The sequence below is a fragment of the Leptonychotes weddellii genome, chromosome 1 (assembly GCF_054177405.1).
Source record: "Leptonychotes weddellii isolate Sample4059 chromosome 1, ASM5417740v2, whole genome shotgun sequence".
NCBI classification, from domain to species: domain Eukaryota; kingdom Metazoa; phylum Chordata; class Mammalia; order Carnivora; family Phocidae; genus Leptonychotes; species Leptonychotes weddellii.
This window is the reverse complement of record NC_138369.1, coordinates 149,100,051-149,119,701: the sequence shown is the minus strand read 5'-3', so window position 1 is coordinate 149,119,701 and position 19,651 is coordinate 149,100,051. Positions and strand designations below refer to the sequence as shown.

The 19,651-nt window shown below is 42.4% G+C and overlaps 1 long non-coding RNA gene and 1 pseudogene across 2 annotated transcripts in view; both read left to right on the top strand.

The window, feature by feature from the left end:
• Window positions 1-3,809: 3,809 nt before the first annotated feature.
• On the top strand, window positions 3,810-4,046 carry LOC102747728 (protein PET100 homolog, mitochondrial pseudogene; annotated as a pseudogene).
• A 2,583-nt stretch (window positions 4,047-6,629) lies between these two features.
• Window positions 6,630-19,651, top strand: part of LOC145716094 (uncharacterized) — a 238,904-nt gene continuing 225,882 nt past the window's right edge. Inside the window, exons 1-4 of one of the 2 annotated variants that reach the window (XR_014138448.1) lie at window positions 6,630-7,377; window positions 7,700-7,817; window positions 9,541-9,659; window positions 13,035-13,334. This is a non-coding gene — a long non-coding RNA (uncharacterized LOC145716094). Of the gene's footprint in view, window positions 7,378-7,699; window positions 7,818-9,540; window positions 9,660-13,034; window positions 13,355-19,651 lie in introns of those variants that run through there. The other variant, XR_014138447.1, reaches the window with a different exon arrangement.

Here is a 19,651-nt window from a genome sequence, read left to right as displayed (position 1 = left end):
GCACTTGGTGTTTGGATCTCTCATTACCACACAGTCCGTAAGCGTTCCCCATTGCTCAAAATGGCTCCTCAGACTCTCATCGGTTGTTTCAAAGCTCAAACCTCCGATGAAGAGCTTCCGCAGCTGTTCAGGCTCTTTGGGAGACTCTGACTTAGACATGACAGCGGTGGGAGGGGAGACTTTAACGATGCTTACTCGGCGGCGTCCACGGGCAGAAAGGAGTAATGTAACGAACGTATCTTCTCTGATTTACTCTTGGCAGATTATATATTTCTAGGTCAGAATTGTGTGTCAACTATATTCAAATTTAAAAAATTTAGTTTAAAAATAAAAGCATCAGAGCAAAAGAATCTACTCTAAGGAGCAGAATAAAGGGGTAAAAGGGTAGGGCAGGGAGGGAGTGATAACTGCTAGATGATCAGACTTGTGAAACTATTTGCGGTAATCTTAAATGTATACAGCGGATCTAGTGGAGCATCTGGACAAAATAAGAGTGGGTATATAGCAGATCATGGGACTGAAAAAAATAAGGCAGTTTGTAATTACAAGAAATTTTTTAAAATACAAGAAAAGATGGGGGGCCTGGGTGGCTGTTTACACACAAAACTATTTACTCCTTATTCATTTCTTTCTGATTTGGTAGATTGTATGTTTCTAGGAATTTCTCTATTCTAGGTTGTCTGATTTGTTGGTGTATAATTGTTCATAGTAGTCTCATGATCCTTTGTATTTGTATGGTATCAGTTGTAATATTTCTTCTTTCATTTATAATTTTATTTCAGTCCTTTTTTTCTTGGTTAGTCTAGCTAAGGGTTTGTCAGTTTTGTTTATCTCTCAAAGAGCCAACTCTTAGTTTATTAATCTTTTCTTTTCCTGTTCTCTATTTCATTTATTTATTTTCTAATCTTTATTATTTCCTTCTTTGGTTAACTTTGGGTTTAATATGTTCTTTTTCTAATTCCTTGAGGTGTAAAATTAGGCTGTTTATTTGAGATCTTTTTTCCTGATGTATGCATTTATCACTATAAACTTCCCTTTGAGAACTGCTTCCTTTTTAATTTTAAAAAATCATACAGGGGCGCCTGGGTGGCTCAGTCATTAAGCGTCTGCCTTCGGCTCAGGTCATGATCCCAGGGTCATGGGATTGAGCCCCGCATCGGGCTCCCTGCTCAGCGGGAAGCCTGCTTCTCCCTCTCCCACTCCTCCTGCTTGTGTTTCCTCTCTCGCTGTCTCTCTGTCAGATAAATAAATAAAATTAAAAAAAAAAACTTATTAAAAAAATCATACAAAATTTTATTTTTTGTTTCATCAACTTAAAAAATGTTTACAGTATAATGCATGCACATAGTAATAAAATAATGAAAAATGGCAGTCTCCTGCCCTGTCCCACGCTACCTCTGAGCTATCTCTTCTGGTATTAACTTTGGTATACTGTTTTGACCGATCCCTAAGTTTTAGACACTTTCAACTGAGTTCCTCTTATGATAACTGAGGACTTGGCTCTGTACCATCCTCCAAATTTCTTCCTTTCCTTTTCCTACTGTGAATAATGGCCATAAATTTAGTGAAGTCAAAATTCAGTCTTTACATTATTATTATGTAAGTAAATATATTTTACTGTATAGGGTACTATTATACAATGATTACATTTCCATTCATATATATACATATGTATTTTTTTAAAGATTATTTTAGAGCATGTGTGCATGTGAGTAGGGGGAGGGGGAGAGGGAGAGAGAATCTCAAGCAGACTCCCCACTGAGCGTGGAGTCATTTGTGGGACTCAATCTCAAGACCCTGAGATCATAACCTGAGCCAAAATCAAGAGTCAGACAATCGATTCAGCCACCCAGGTGCCCCATCTTTTCTTGTATTTTAAAAAAATTTCTTGGAATTAAAAACTGCCTTATTTTTTTCAGTCCCATGATCTGCTATATACCCACTCTTATTTTTTCCAGATGCTCCACTAGATCCGCTATATACATTTAAGATTACCCCAAATAGTTTCACAAGTCTGATCATCTAGCAGTTATCACTCCCTCCCTGCCCTACCCTTTTACCCCTTTATTCTGCTCCTTATAGATCCTTCTGCTCTGATGCTTTTATTTTTAAAATAAAAATTTTTTAAAGATTGTATTATTAGAGAGCACGAGTGGGGGCGAGGGGCAGAGGGAGAGGGAGAAACAGACTCCTCACTGAGAAGGGAGCCCAATGAGCGGCTCGATCTAGAACCCAGGGATCATGACCTGAGCCAAAGGCAGATGCTCAACTGACTGAGCCACCCAGCTGCCCCTAAAATAAATTTTTTTTTTAAGATTTTATTTATTTATTTGACAGAGATAGAGATAGCGAGAGCAGGAGCACAAACAGTGGGAGTGGGAGTGGGAGAGCAGGCTTCCCGCCGAGCAGGGAGCCTGATGTGGGACTCGATCCCAGGACGCTGGGATCATGACCTGAGCCGAAGGCAGCCGCTTAACCGACTGAACCACCCAGGTGTCACCTAAAATAAATTTTTTAAGTTTGAATATAGTTGACACAATTCTGAGAACTGTTTGCTGCGTCCCATAAGTTTTGGTATTTTGTCTTTATTTTCATTTGTCTCAAAATATTTTTTTATATCCCTTTAATTTCTTCTTTTATTAATTGGATGTTCAGGAATGTGTTTAATTTCCATGTATTTGTGAATATTCCAGTTTTCCTCCTCTTAATGATTTCTAATTTCATTTCACTGTGGTTGGAAAAGATAATTGATATAATTTCTATCTTCTTTAATATGTTGAGACTTGTTTTGTGACCTAACATGATCTATCCTAGAAAAATGTTCCATGTGCCCTTGAAAAGAATGTGTTCTGCTGCTGTTGGGTGGAATGTTCTGTATGTGTCTGTTAGATCCATTTGGTCTGTAGTGTTCAAATCTGCTGTTTCCTTATTGATTCTCTATCTGGATAATTTATCCATTGTTGAGAATGGAATATTAAAGTCTCCAACTATTATTGTATAGCTCTGTAGTTCTCCTTTTAGTTCTGGTAGTATTTGCTTTATATATTTATGTAATATATCTGATATTTATATACATAATATCTAATATTTATATATAAATATTTATAATTGTTAGATCTTTGATGAATTGACCTCTTTATCCTCACATACTGACCTTTAAAACTAATAGAATAGTACATAAGGACTGAAGTTTTATTATTTGTAAATTTTACCCCCAAAATTTCAAGTAGATGTCAGGGGATCTTAGGATGGAGTGTGGATTATGACGACTGAATCTAAGTATTACAGGTGTATGACATAAATTCACTGAAGGGGTAAGAAAAAGGGAGATGACCTAAGTGGCTTTGGGAAAATTGTTTTGAGTGGATAGTATAAGGGTCTTAGTCCATTTGGGCTGCTATAACAGAATACCAGGGATGGAGTGGCTTATAAACAAAATAAATTTATTTCTCACAGTTCTGGAGGCTGAGAGGTCCAAGATCAAGATACCAGATGATTTGGTGTCCGGTGAGGGTAGTTTCCTGGTTCATAGATGGCTGTTTTTTTAGTGTGTCCTCGCATGGTGGAAGTGGCGAAGGAATTCTCAGGTGTCTTAAAATAAAGGACTACACGAAGAAAGTCCCACACAGGGCAAAAATTCCAGCACAAGCTGTGAGGACTCTTTCATCTTTTGGTAAGGAAGTGTTCCAGGCCAAGGCCATATGTATGAAAGACTGCATGCATGAGACTGCCTTTCTCAGCAAGAGGCAATTAAGGTTAAATGAGGTCAGAAGGGTGGGGCACTAATCCAATGAGACTGGTGTCCTTACAAGAGGAGGGGGGATAAAGAAACAAGATGGGAGTGAAGCTGGAGGTGTTTCAGATGACACATTACCTAACCTTTCCTGTGGCTATGTTCTGGATTGCCAGTCAGGTCAGGTGGTTTGAGGACTATGTCATACAGCACAAGAGGGAGCTGTGGCCACCTGAGAAGGAGGACCAGCTTGGAGAGCTAGAAGAATTCAGACAGGATATGAAGTAGCAGGAGAAGAAGCTCTTTTGCACTGCCCAGCAGAGCTCCTGAGGCCTCCAAGTGCCCCTCTACCCGGGAAATCGCGCGTGCGCGCACACACAGACACACAGACACACACACACACACACACTCACACACTTCCTTTGAAAAAAAAAAAGGAGGAAACAGTGAGAAGGTGTTTATCTCCAAGCCAGTAAGAGAGCTCTCACCAGGAACTGAATCAACTGGCACCTTGATCTGGGACTTCTAGCTTCCAGAACTGTGAGAAAATAAATTTCTGTTGTTTAAGCCACCCAGCCTATGGCATTTTATTACGGCAGCCTGAACAGACTCATACAGGCACCAAATTCCTCTTCCTTCTAGTCTCCTACCATTGGCAGCATCTTCTCATGGTCCATGGTGTTATGGAAATAGGGTGTTTGGTACCTAATATGACAGTAGTCACTTATTTTGAACAATGGTTTGAGGGGCTTGGGGGTCAGATTTTAGTCACTTGTTCAAAGGGTTCAGAAGCAAACAAGCAGGAACTGACATGGGCTCAGAAGTGCTTGTGCCCCAAGCTTCTGCCGTCAGAGATGGAGCCAGGTTGTTGGTAAATATCCCCCAAATTAGCTACATCAGAAACAGGTTTAATTTGCTTTTTTGCTTATCTAACTTTAAGAACCATGCTTTGTTTTCTTAGAGAAATAAAATTTAATAACATTAGCATCTAAACTTTTTTGCAGGGGCGCCTGGGTGGCTCAGTCGTTAGGCGTCTGCCTTCGGCTCGGGTCATGATGCCAGGGTCCTGGGATCAAGCCCCGCATCGGGCTCCCTGCTCTGTGGGAAGCCTGCTTCTCTCTCTCCCACTCCCCCTGCTTGTGTTCCCTCTCTTACTGTCTCTCTCTGTCAAATAAATAAAATCTTATAAAAAAAAAGCTTTTTTGCAGATGGGTCAGAAATGAACAGTTCCTTTGGTTTTGTATCATGACATACAAACCTTATGTTCTCATTTTTTCCAGCTTTCAAAGTTAGATTATCATAAATGTATTATTCAGAAATTCCTTATGCCATGTCATAACCTGAGGTAGGGAATTTAAGAGGAAGAGATTTGGGACACTGTGCTAGGGGACTTTTCATTTGTCATTTCATTTATTCCTAAGTGCAGGTAGTGTTGCCCCTAACCTACAGTTGAGGAACTGAGCCCAGAGAAGTTAAGTCCTTTGCCTAGGATGGCACTGCTAGTAAGAGGCAGAGCTGTGTGTCAGCCCCAGTCAGGCTAAGATCCAAATTGTATATTTCTGTATGATAGTATTTTTCATTGGGAGTGTGGTGACTTTGCAGTCAGATTTATTTGAAAATATCCGGTAGTGATAGGCAGGCCTCTCTGGTCCTGACCACTCGTTTGTGGCTAAAACGGCTGTATATAGGTAAGATGACTCAACTGCTTCAGGGTTATGAGCGCCTGTGTGAGAAAGGGGTTATCAGAGATCACTAATGTGGTCCAAAACCATGACCTAGAAGTCAGCATATCCTGTTCAAGTATTTGCCACTTACCAGGCAGAGAAACTGTAAAAGATAGGTGGTGGGGCGTCTGGGAGACAGGACTTAGAGCACAAGTTTATCATATGGGGTTCTTCATCTGGCACAGAGGCAACGGAAGCCACCTTTTATGAACAGGCCCTGGAAGGCTGAATTTCTCCAGGAAGGAGAATGAAACTCCTTTTCTTCCATTTGTAGGTCTAGTCACCCATGCATGTAGTCCTGTCACGAAAACATCTGAATAAGCACGTAGAGTCCATTGTGGTCAGTAAATGTAAAAATAATTACTGTTAGTTGCAATTTGTATTAATTCTTCTTCTTCAACCTTGAGATAATAGTCTGGGGGTAGGTCTATTTTTAGAGTCTGCGTTTTGCTGGGATAAATGCCATTAACCCCACTGTGTACTGAAGAACACAGAGCAGTCCGCAGTACCTTCCGGCTTCCTGAGCAGGTCCTCCATCTGTCTTCCAAGGACTCCTGTCAGTTTCTGAATTTCACATAGTCGTGGACGTCTTACGGCTTAGAGGGATGTCCAAAATAGGATAACCCAGAATTGGGGCGGGGGGGAGGGAACGTATGCAGGCATTTTTGTCAGAAGACCTATGTCATGTACAGGAAGAGTAAAAGGAACGGGCTGTTTTAAGGGCAAATAGAGTAAGTCGACTAATTTCAAGCAGGGCAAGATGTAAGGACCTGTCGTCCCAGTGCTCGTGCATGGCCAATAGTGTTTTTTCTGGCAGAGGAAACAATACATTCCGCCACTGACGGGAAAGACGGCCCAAGTAGGGGCTTCTCCGGTTTGGTCACTTTCGCTGACAAGAAAAAAGCCTTGAAACAGATTGTCCCTGGGAAACCCTGACGTTCGAAGGCGAAAGAAGCCGGTCCCGAGAAGGGCCAGAGCTCAGGCCACAGGGCTACAGCTGGGCGACCCCCTTGCGCGCAGAAGCAAGGCGGCACCGAGCGCGAGCGGCGCGCACAGCGCTTGCCTCGCCTCGGGGCTCAGCATTCCGCGCAGGGCGGCCGCGGCTGTCAGTCAGTGCCCTCGGCCCGCCCCTCCTGGGATTCAACCAATTGTAGCCAGGGGTCGGGGGTGAGGAGACGTAGGGGGGCCAGGAAGCAGGGGCCAGGCAGTCTGGCGCAGCGGCACCAGATCCGGGCGTCCGAATGCCGAGCGACCGGAGAGAGCACCGCGGACAGCTGGGCCTGGCGGTGAGTGCGGGACTCCGGCCTGTGCGCGGGCGCCGGGCTGGGTACCTGCCGCTCGAGCGACCCATTGCTTGGCGCCTCGCGAGCGCCTCTAGTCTGCGAAGCCCCTTCCTCCGCACGCGCCGACTCCTGAGTCCCCGGCCTGGTGCAGAGGAGCTGCAGACTCGGGGATTACGGCTGGAGGTTCTGGAACCAGAAAGGGGAGGCTTCAGCCCTAGGCGGGGGCAGAATTGCGGCCTCCGGCTGCCGCAGCCTCGGACCTGAGCTGCCCGAGCCGCTGCGGGTCCCGGCAGGGAGAGGGCGAGGCTGATGCGAACATCTCCGCGCTCAGTTTTCTGGACTTGCTGCAAGGCGGGCAGGTGCAGCTGCTAAAGACCTCTCCCTAACCCGGTGCGGTGCACTCTGCTACGCTTCCCTCCTCAGCCCCATTCTCCGGTCTCATTGCTGCCCCGGGGCCCAGCTGCCACTTGCCTGGCGATGCTCTCACACTTTGGACTCTTCTGACATTATTGAGCTGACGCTTTGGGACATCAGATTCAGGTCGTATGGGGAGAGAAGCGTGTGACTTTGCAAGGTGTGATGTGGAAACCCTGGTCTGTCACCCAACTCCGCTTGATCAAAGGCCAATAGGGTGGTGGTAAGTGGCATTCTCCGTCAGGATTTATACGAATTTTGTGTGTAATTGTCTGTAAAATTTTCCTTTCTTTTCATTATTTACTCTAAAGGAGGATTGCTGCCAATTTCCTAAAGATGAAGAATCACATTGCTCAATGGGCCTTCCCCTTCCTCAGTGTGGTTATCATTTGGAACATCAGGGTGTAACTTGAAGCTGGCGGGACTCCCAGACCGTGATCATTAATTGTCTGATTCCACGCAGTGGAGGCAGCAACACGCTTTCCTCCAAGGTGTTTGGGTTCTGCTTTCCTTTGACTGTACTTAGTCTCTTGTCTCCTTCACAGTCTCTGGCCTGATACAGTGCTGTTATTTGTTACTGAGATGGGAAACGAAGGAATAGATCACTGAAGCGAGGTTGGCTGTCCTTGTTACCCTGGAATCGGATTGTCCTGAGGGGACAGTGTAAGTTACAATTCAGAGATCATTTTGGAAAGGCCATCCCTGACCCACTGATACAAATAACCCCTCTGGCCACCTCATACTAGTGGTTCCCCTGCTTGGCAGTATATTATAATCATTTGGAGACCTTTTTTTTAAAAGCTGTTTCTTGCACCCTGCTCCCACCAGATTCCGATTCAGTTAGTTGAGTCTAGTCTAAGCATTGGCATTGTTAAAAGCTTACAGGATGATATTAATATGCATGCAAGGTTAAAGAACACAGCCTATCAATGTGCCTTATTTTTTTCTTACAGCACTTACTACTCTGTGACTTATTTAACTGATTTCTTTACTTCTCATCTGCTTTTCTCCACCCCTCCAACCCCCCATTAAAGCATGGGGTGCTGCTTGGAAGAAGGGCAAGGGAAGGCCTGGGTGGTGAGTCAGCACTTTGGGTGTGTGAGGTGGGGATAAATGAAAGAGAAATGGAATCAGGGGAAACAAGTCCTGCAGACTTCTGCTGTGCTTCTTCTTTGTCCAAGGGTTGACCTTATTTGGTGACCCATCATTGTCATGTTTGTGGATATGTCTCCAGTTCTTTCTATAGATCCTGGCCTGTTAAGTTTCAGGTCTTACCCAGCACCCTGTGAAATATAGCTGCTGTTTGTTATTTATTTATTGAGGTATGGTTGATATGCAATATTATATTAGTTTCAGGTGTTCACCATAGTGGTTTGACATTTATATACATTATGAAATGATCACCACAATCAGTGTAGTTACTGTCTGTCACCATACAGAGTTATTACAGTATTATTCACTATGTTCCCTATGCTATGTTTGCATCCCCATAACTTATTTATTTGGTAACTGGAAGTCTGTACCTCTTAATCCTCCTCATCTATTTTGCCCACCCCCCCCACTCCCCTCCCCTCTGGCAACCATCAGTTTGTTCTCTGTGTTTATGAGTTATACAGGGGCAATTTGGAAAGTTTGATATATAATTTTTTAGAGGGGGAGAGGCAGAGGGAGAGAGAGAAAGAGAGAGAGAGGAGAATCTTAAGCAGGCTCTATGCAGAGCCTGACACAGGGCTTGATCTCACAACCCTGAGATCATGACCTGAGCTGAAATCAAGAGTTGGATGCTTAACTGGCTGAATCACCCAGGTGCCCCTGATATATAAATATTTAAGTTTGGTTATATTCCATGTAAATCTGTGATCTGTCTTCTATGTAGGGGGTCCATGTATTCTGAATTAAAATTCTAGACATTTGGTCTGGCAAGTACAATTATATTTATGTGGATAGCAGTTCAGGGTTTTTAGAATGGGGACTGTCCCAGAAACTGGATGTGTGGTTATCCTGTAATATTGTCTTTGTGAAATGGTTGTCCAAGAACTTTAGTTCCCTAGAGGAGGGGTTTGCTGCCTAATTTTCTTTTTAGTACTGAACTCAACTATCTCATTGATGTTACTGACAGTTTTAATTCCCGGTGATGAAGCAATCACTCTGTAATTCTCTTATGAGATGGGTAGGATGTCAGGTACATAAGGGCAGTCTAGGGTTGTTGCGACAACATACATAAATAGCCACTGTTTTTTATTAGTAGTAAAGGATATGTTTCTCCTCCTATGTTATACTGAAATCTATGTGCATCTCGGTATAAAATTGTACTCTTTATTTCAAATATGTTTTCCTTAATTTCAGTATCTTTAACCTGTATGTCATATGCGTATCCCTGTTGCAGCAGGAAGAATGGTATAAAAATGAGAAAACATCAACCCGTGCTTTGAATGTGGCAAGAAAAGAAGAAGCGTTGTCATGATTGCTTGAATTCAGGACTTTACACTGGAAGGAAAGTTAGATGTAAGCTCTAATCTCTTAGTTCTAATAAGCATCTCTTCTTGGGAACTGGAAATTTAAAAAAAAAAGGTACATAACATTCAGTAATGTATTTTTATTTTCCATTGAGCTAGGAAACTTTTCCTTAGAGTCATTCCCATCTAGCACTTTTGTTTTTACTCAATTCTAAGGCACTTTGAGATACCGAATGATACTGTCTTGCTGTCTTTGCAAATAACTTTCTTCTTATAATGCCTAGGTTTTATATGTAGGAAAACAGTAGAGAACAGTTAGAGATTCCTTCTTTCCCTTTGAAATTTTTCATTTTAAATTGAATTGTTTTCCTATATTTGGTTTAATGCTCTGTTTCTCCTTATGGCTCATCTTTAATTATTACTTTTAGAAACCTGCTTTTTTCTTTTTATTTGTAATTTTTATTTCCTGGTGAAAAACTAGGACACAAAGGTAAAGATGAAGGAGAAAAAAAGCTGTGCAGAGGTAACAACTATCAACATTGTAATATATATCTTTTCAAAGAGAGGTCTAAGTCGCCTCAAGCCACATCCACTTAGATACACAAATGGGTCTCTCAAGCCTCAGTGCTCTACTTTCTCCTAGCAGGAAGTTGGGTCTTTTCTTGGCATGCCCCTCCAGTAATGATCCTTGGCCGTGAGGGGTTTCTTGCATGTTTGCATTGCTGCCTGCATCCCTCTAGTCCCCGTAGTTCTGGAGTCTGCTGCCCTTGCCGTGCTGCTGCACCCCCTGACCTCTGCTGCACTGCTACCACCTGGCTCTGAATAACACTGACCTTCTCGAAGCTGCTGCTGTTTCCGCAGTACACACACTGTGCTTACTGCTGTGCTGCTGAATCTCGGTCGAGTATCATCTTCGGTCTTCTCCCTCTCTGGGCGTGAGGGAAGCCTATGATTTTTTTTTTTTAAGATTTTATTTATTTAACAGAGAGAGACATAGCAAGAGAGGGAACACAAGCAGGGGGAGCAGGAGAGGGAGAAGCAGGCTTCCTGCGGAACAGGGAGCCCGATGTGGGGCTCGATCCCAGGACTCTGGGATCATGACCTGAGCCGAGGGCAGACGCTTAACGACTGAGCCACTCAGGTGCCCCTGGAAGCCTATGATTCTTATGGCCACCTCCTTGAGAGGGTTTCTACGGAGGAGCATTTGGGCCCTGATGACAGTTATTTCTTCTAATTCATAGCCATTCCTTCCCAGAATTTACAGGCACTTTGGGGTGAGTGGGTGCTTGGGTGTTAGAGAGGGGCGGGGTTGAGGGGTCATCAAATGCTTAAGTGCAGTCTTCCACAGTGCTTGGTATCCCTGTAGAGGTGACAGCCTGTAGAGGAATAAATATTCCTATTTAATTGAGGAGAGGAACTACCTCTTGCCTAATAGGAGTGTAAGCTTTTCCGTGGGAATTTCTGGCACTGAGTACAGTGTGTGGTACAGAGTAGGCCTCCATAATTTTTTGTTTTGTGCATTGTCGAATCAACATATATCATGTAAAGGGGGAGGTGCTGTGAGGGAATCAAAGGAGTATGATACATTGTTATTATTAAGTTGCTTTTTCTCTGATACATGGTTTCTGTATTTTGTTTTGTTTTTAAGATTTTATTTATTTGACAGAGAGAGCATAGGCAGGGGGAGCAGCAGAGGGAGAGGGAGAAGCAGCTCCCCGCTGAGCAGGGAACCCAATGCAGGACTCGATCCCAGGACCCTGGGATCATGACCCGAGCCGAAGGCAGACGCTTAACCGACTGAGCCACCCAGGCGCCCCCTGTTTTGTTTGTTTTGTTTTGTTTTTTAAGATTTTTATTTATTTGAGAGAGAGAGCTCACAAGTGGGGGAAGGGGCAGAGGGAGAGGGACAAGCCAACTCCATGCTGAGCACAGAGCCCTACATTGGGCTCGATCTCACTATCCTGAGATCACCACCTGAGCCAAAACCAAGGAAGTGTTTGAGTACCTTCAGTTGGACGCTTAACCAGCTGAGCCACCCAGACGCCCCTGGTTTCTGTTTTTTGTTTTTTTTTAAATCATAATTGGTATAAGTCTACTTGGGGGCACAGGAAATACGTACAAATACAGAGGAGTGAAAACGCTGAGAAGTGAAGTGAGAAGGAAGTGCTGTGGGAATTCTGAGGATGGAGAGCAAGATAGAATAGCTTAGCTCTGTCTCCTTTATGAAGCGGAGGTGAGGAGGAGTTGTCGTGGTCCTTGTGGCATGGGAATGGATTAGACAGACGGAGTGGAAGAGTGAGGGAGGAGAACAGCTTGCCAGGTCCAGTACAAAGCTGCAGGGAACTCTGGTGCAGCTGAGGTATTCAGAGATCCTCTGCACCATAGTTGTGTACCCTTTCACCTTGACTTCTCCACCCTGCCCTCCATGGAGAGTCTAGGTAGAAACAAAATCCTAGTGTTTTTTTCTGTTTACCTATACTGAAATAACAACTGGGGAAAGCATTTTGAGTTCATTCTATGGGGGAACAGGTAGGAGCGGCAGGCTGTGAAGTCCTCTGCCTCTAGCAGTTATGATGAAGGATTTGGGTCTCTTTTTAATCCTCAGGCTTAGCTTTTCTTTCCTATATCTTCAGGGCAAGTGTCTTCCCTCCTGGGCCCTGTTACTCAGCTGAGGGAGCATCATCAGTTCTACATATATGGTGGGGGAGCTGGATATCCAAAGGGTGTTTCATGTCTTCTGCTGTGCAGGGGGACAGCACTCCTTGTTTCCTAGAGGAGGTCGGGATGGTTTGCACAATCTTCCAGAACTCTGCATAAAATCACTAGGTTTCCTCTCAATGCTCGTCAAATATAATTACTTCAGGAGTGTTATATAACTTGAACTATAAGGGAAGGGGAGTGATTTTATTTACTTAGACCTCTAGAAATTTAGCAGTGACTTTAATTTTCTAATTCTAAGGGTTTGAAGACATTCTTTTTTTTTTTTTTTTAAGATTTTATTTATTTATTTGAGAGAGAGAGAATGAGAGACAGAGAGCATGAGAAGGAGGAAGGTCAGAGGGAGAAGCAGACTCCCTGCTGAGCAGGGAGCCCGATGCGGGACTCGATCCCGGGACTCCAGGATCATGACCTGAGCCGAAGGCATTCGCTTAACCAACTGAGCCACTCAGGCACCCTGAAGACATTCTTCAGAGTTAAAACCTAAAATTCGCAGGACAAATATCGCTGTATTTATATGGAAGTCGGGTTGGGTTTGAGCAAATTGAATATGGAACAGATCTTACTGTGCTCTGGCTCTTTGCTTTCCCCTCATGACTTTGGGCCTTTGAGAGGGTTAAGGAAGAAGAAGTGTGGCATCTTTCCTATTACCACACACTAGGCTGTTGCAGTTGGTGATCTGTATTCTCATCTTCCCTCTTTGAAGGAGTCCTTTGAAGAAAAATGTGCCTCTTAAATCAACCCCAGCCTCTCCTCCATACAAAGAACTCTTAATGATACTAGCAGAAAAGAAACAAATTCAGCTAAAAGCTCATCTGCAGATCAGAAGAACAAAGACATGGAGTTTTGAGGAGTGAAGGTAGCATGGCGTCGGCCATGGGTGATCAAGACACAGCCAGACAATGTGGATCAGTTTCTTCAAACTACGGCTTTTCTGCTGTCTGCTTGCAGTGCTGATGGTGGTGGTGCTGGTCATCAATGTGACTCAGGTAGAGGTGAGTACTTTGTATGCGCCTTCATAACTAGGGGAACCAAATCTAAGGATTTGGGGCTAACTAGCCTAGGAAATGCTGATCATCAGAAAACTTATCCTGGTCTTAGCTCTTGTTTTCATTAATTCAGGAAGTGTTTGAGTACCTTCAGTGGTTATATGCTGTGGTGTGATGACAGACATGATTTCTTCGCTGATGGAGCTCATATTCTAAATCTTCATAGGACAAAACAATAAGTAATCATAATCATATAGTAATAATAAGTGATAATTAGAAATTGTGAAGAGTACGGTAAGGAAAGGAAAGCAGGCTACTCTGTAGTCACTAGAGGGATGAAGGAAGGCTTTTTCAAGGAGGGGACCTTTTAGCTGGCTGCTGGCCAAAAGCCGAAGGAGTATCTCAGAGGAGGGAGTTGATGCATCTGTCCTGAAGACTACAGAATGTACACAAGGGCAGGGACTGTGTTTTACTGAACCCTCTCAAGTGCCTGGCACTAGGAAGGAACTTAGTAGTATGCCCCTCTCCCCTGCCCTGCCACTCATAGGCCACCAAAATTTATGGAGTAATTCTGGATAAAATGATGCTGCCCTTTTACTTTTGTTGGCCTGTGGTACTTCTCAGGTTGCAGGTCCAACTTAATTATGGTTTTTCTCTGCTTCTTGGCTTTTGCTATAGATGGAATGTCTGTGTCCCCAAGCATTCTGGCCCTCTGGGAGCTCCGATTACTGTGGCCTTTCATGCTTTCAGGTTTTTCCTTCAGCCTCCGTAGTTTCATCATGCACTTGGGCCCTCCAGTACTCTGCTGAGTACTCGAGCGGGACCCTCTGCAGATCCCCTGAGTTCTCTCTCTCTCTGTACCTCTCCTGTCACTCTGTCCTGTGGATTCACTTTGGTCTTTTAAGACTAGGCCATATCTCTTCAACTTGACTAGTTGACCAGGCTCCACCCAGGATCCCCTCCCTATGCTGCAGCCTGGAAGCGCTTTCAGGGCTGTAAGCAAAGGATCACCTGTATTTCCCATCTTTCAGGCATCATTGTCCTTTGTTGCCTAATGTCCAGGGTCTGGAATATCATTGTTTCATATATTTTGGCCTAATTTTTAAAAAAAGTTGTTTCAGGTGGAAGGGTAAATCTCACTGTTTCTTTATATTGGCTAGATGTGGAAGTCTGAGGGATTTGAATTTGAGGGGAAAGTGATAGTCGAGAAGCTGGAGAGGAGAGGATTAATGGACTAAGGAGAGGAGATAATGCAATCTAGAGCACAAATGGAGCATAAAGCTTTATGTAAGATGGGAGACGTGGTACATTGTGGGTGTTCTTGTTATCATTTTAGTATTAATTATGTAGGAGTGGCCATGCTCCTTCCTCTGACCCAAGAAGGAAAAATATCATGATGGTGGTTGGCAATGTAAATACGTTGGCAATGTAAATACGTAAATAGGGTAGGACATTGAAGCATTCTTGCCTGCAGAGGAGGTAGAAGGGGGCAGGAAGGTGCCCTGCAGGAGGTTTGTGTGCAGGGGCTTGCAAGAACAGAGTTGGGAGATGGAGCTGACCCTGCAGGATGACAGAGGGGCAGTAACTTTCAAGACCATAGGCGTGCATGGCACTCATCTTCATTGGTTTTGTGAGTGTGTGTGTGTGTGTGTGCATGTGTGTGTGTGTTTTACCACATTAAACAGCCTGGGTATACAAATAGAAAAAAGAAACTTGTGTGGGTCTAAGTTCAGTGAGGAGGCAGGAAAAGTGAGAAAGAGAGACTTGAAAGGGTAGGCCAGAGTCCCACATCATTAGTGTTGTTACAGTCAGGAAGGAATTTAAGAAAATTCCCCTAATGGTCCTACTTTAGTTCTTGAAAACTTCTGGACTGAATGCCAACTAATAGCTCTAATTATCCGCACCAACACAAACTCAGCAATAAGGAGAAGGGAGATAGATGGTGGCAGTGGTAAATGATTAAGACAGTTCTGACATTGAAAATAATAAATAGGTCTTTTGGTAGAGTGCAGTAAAACATTTTCCCTGTCTAAAGAGGTCATCTTGCCCAAGATGAGAATATTGCCATGATTTTTAAACTGTTCAATTTATTATTGTGATGAAAATTGATAAAGAAGCTTAGGTTGGGGGTTGGGGAGTGGGAAAGGCTCTGAAGCTTGGCAGTGTGCCATCCCTTAATCCCCTTTCAATCCTATGCTTCTGATCCTGACTATGCTTTTCTTGTGATTAGAGTATCTGAGCATTTCCTGAAAGTACAGACTCTGTTTTAATTAAAAATATCACATAGTATGAGAAGGAGGTGTATGTAGCAATATCCAGCAAAAGTTGTGGAAGGGATCATTAGTATTTCTCTGATAAGCTCTTATTGAGCATGGCCTGTTTTTTTCCCCCTTATTCATTGATATTTTAAATATATATATTTTTCTGATTATAAAAATAGTACCAGTCTGTTAGGGATTTTGGCTGCAAGTAAAATACAACTGATTCTGTCTGACTTTAATATTAAGGAATATTACTTGTTTGCCTAGAGTCAGGAGGTCAGCTGGGCACAGTTGAGGCTCTGGTTCTCTGTAAGTCTCTTATCTCTGCCCTCCTTCCTTTGTGTTAGCTTTTATGCATGGCGTCCTCTTTCATGGTTGGATTTTAGGATGCTGTCATAGCAGTAGGTGTTTGCGTCCTTGTTCATGTTCAGGTTAAGAGATAGTTTGTTCTCTCATAACTCTCTGAAGAGATGACTTGCATTTTTCCATTTGCAAGTAAAATTCAGCTGTTACCAGAGCCCTGGCAGGGTCTGGATTTGACTGCAGGCATCCACCAGAAACTTCTGGCAACCTCTTCTGGATTTTCATAGGCGAGGATTGGGTCCCATGCCCATTCCTGAATCAGTCACTTGGGATTATCCCTTAATCAGTCAGGTCCACCCCTGAGCTGACAGGTCAGCAAACAGCAGTGCTGTTTTTCAGTAGGTAGGGAGTGAAACAGATATGGGATGTAAGGTCCACTCCAGACCACCACCGACAGTGGCTCCAGGAGTGACCATTGGTGTTTCCTCTTGGCTTTGAATCTAAAAAGGTGGCACACCCTGGAGTTGTCCTTATCACTGGTCTAGAATAGAGTTGTCACTTAGGAAAATTTAAGCAAATTGATCTTTTTGCATTCTTTTTCATTTGTGAATAAAATTCATGTGGCTTAGCACCAAGTATCTAGTAATTCTTGGATTGGGCTGTGTAGGTCAGTTGGCTGGGTTTTTTTTTTTTTTAATTCCACAGTAATGAACAGACTGTGTAATATTAATTTCAGGTGAACAATACAGTGATTCACCAATTCTATATATTATTCAGTGCTCATCCCAGTATGTGTACTCTTAATCCCCTTCACCTATTTCATCCATCCCCCTACCAACTAACTCCCTTCTGGTAAACACCAGTTTGTCCTCTATGTTTAAAAGTCTGTTTTTTTGGTTTGTCTTTTTCTTTCCTTGTTTGTTTTGTTTGTTAAATTTCACATATGAGTGAAATCGTATGGTATTATGTCTTTCTCTTACTTATTTTACTTAGCATTCTATAGGTCCATCCCTGTTGTTGCAAATGGCAAGATTTCATTTTTTTTAGGCTGAATGATATTCCATTGTTTATATGTACCACATGTTTGTCCATTCATTCATCTATGGATGGATACTTGGGTTGCTTCCATATCTTGGCTATTGTAAATAATGCTGCAGTAAACGGAGGGGGGCATATATCTTTTTGAATTAGCATTTTCATTTTCTTTGGGTAAATACCCATTAATGTAGTTACTGGATCATATGGTAATTCTATTTTTAACTTTTTGAGGAAACTTCCATACTCTCTTCCACAGTGGCTGCACCAGTTTGCATTCCCACCAACAGTGCACAAGGGTTCCTTTTTTCTCCACATCCTTGCTATCAGTTATTGTTTCTTATGTTGTTGGTTTTAGCCACTCTAACAGGTTTGAGGAGATAGCTCATCGTGGTTTTGATTTGCATTTCCTTGATGATGAGTGACATTGAACATCTTTTCATGTGTCTGCTGGCCATCTGGATGTCTTTGGAAAAATGTCTGTTCATGTCTTCTGCCCATTTTTAATTGGATTATTTGGCTTTTTGGTGTTGAGTTGTGTAAGTTCTTTATATATTTTGGATTGTAACCCTTTATTGGCTATGTCATTTGCAAATATCTTCTCCCATTCCGTAGGTTGTCTTTTTGTTTTGTTGATTGTTTCCTTTGCTATGCTGAAGCTTTTTATTTTGATGTAGTACTAATAGTTTATTTTTGCTTTTGTTTCCCTTGCCTTAGGAAATATATCTAGAAGAATGTTGGTGTGGCCAATGTCAGAGAAATTACTCCCTGTGCTCTCTTCTAGGATTTTTATGGCTTCAGGTCTCCTATTTAGGTCTTTAATCGATTTTGAGTTTATTTTTGTGTATGATGTAAGAAAGTGGTCCATTTTAATTCTTTTGCATGTAACTGTCCAGTTTTCCCAACACCATTTGTTGAAGAGTCTTTTTCCCATTGCATATTCTTGCCTCCTTTGTCAAAGATTAATTGACCAAATAATCATGGGTTTATTTCTGGGCTCTCTATTCTGTTCTGTCGATCTATATGTCATTTTTGTGCTAGTACTGTACTGTTTTGATTACTACAGTTTGTAGTATATCTTGAAGTCTGGGATTTTGATATCTCCAGTTTTTTTTTTTATTCATTTACTTGACAGAGAGGCTAAAGAGAGCATGAACAGGGGGGCAGAGGGAGAGGGAGAAGCAGACACCCTGCTGATCAGGGAGCCCAACGTCGCAGGGCTCGATCCCAGGACCCCGGGATCGTGACCTGAGCCAAAGGCAGACACCTAACTGACTGAACCACTCAGGGGCCCTGTGATATCTCCAGTTTTATTCTTCTTTTTCAAGATTGCTTTGGTTATTCAGGGTCTTTTATGGTTCCATACAAATTATAGGATTATTTGTTCTAGTTCTGTGAAAAATGCTATTGGTATTTTGATAGTGATTACATTAAATTTGTGGATTGCTTTGGGTAGTATGAACATTTTAAAAATATTTGTTCTCCCAATCCGTGAGCATGGAATACGTTTCCATGTGTTTGTGTCATCTTCAATTTCTTTCATCGTGTTTTGTAGTTTTCAGAGTACAGGTCTTTCACCTCCTTGGTTAAGTTTATTCCTAAGTATTTTATTATTTTTGTTGCAATTGTAAATGGGATTGTTTCCTTAATTTCTCTTTCTGCTGCTTCATTGTTAGTGTATAGAAATGCAAAGGATTTCTGTATATTGATTTTGTATCCTGAGATTGGTTGGTCTTGAATAGCTGTGGATGGCTACTCAAGGAACAAGAGTAAAAGTAGAAGAGGAAGAGAAGAAAAGGGTAGGAAGGAGAAAGGGGGTATGTTGTGAGCACGCATGGTTTGGTCCTTAGTGGTTTGTCATATTCTTACAACAACTAAAAAAGAGAGGGAGGATGGAATATTTCCTAATAGGTAATCAGTAGAAAAGGGAGAATTTTCTTTTCCTTCCTTTCATTGAGATACAATTGACATATAACATTTTAGGTTTAAGGTGTGCAATGTGTTGATTTGATATTTGTATATTGTGATATGATTATCACCATAGGATTTTACAATATCAGATCTTATAATGTAGTCTTTAATCCATTTTGAGTGGTGTAAGAAATGGGTTTAGTCATTTGTCTGCTTGTTGTCCAGTTTTTCTAACACCATTCGCTGAAGAGACTGTGCTTTCCGCATTGAGTATTTGTGGCTCCCCTGTTGTATATTAGTTGATCCTAGGGGTGCCTGGCTGGCTCACTTGGTAGAGCATGTGACTCTTGATCTTGGGGTCATGAGTTTGAGCCCCACATTGGGCATAGAGATGACTTAAAAAAAAATTAGTTGATTGTATATGTGGGGCTTTATTTTGGGGTCTTAATTCTATTCTGTATTTATGCCAGTACCATACTGTTTTGATTACTATAGCTTTGTAGTGTAGTTTGAAATCAGGAAGTATGATACCTTCAGCTTTGTTCTTGTTTCTTTGGATTGCTCTGGTTTTTTGGGGTCTTTTATGTTTGATACAAATTTTGTTTTTTCTATTATTAAAAATGCCATTGGAATTTTGATAGGGATTGCTTTATAAAGGTCTGTTTGGTCCATTTTATCTAATGTATGTATGGTTCAAATCCAATGTTTACTTGTTGATTTTCTGTCTGGATGATCTGTTCATTGACGACAGTGCAGTTTTGAAGTCCCTACTATTTTTTTTTTTTTAAGATTTTATTTATTCATTTGGGGGAGAGAGAGAGAGC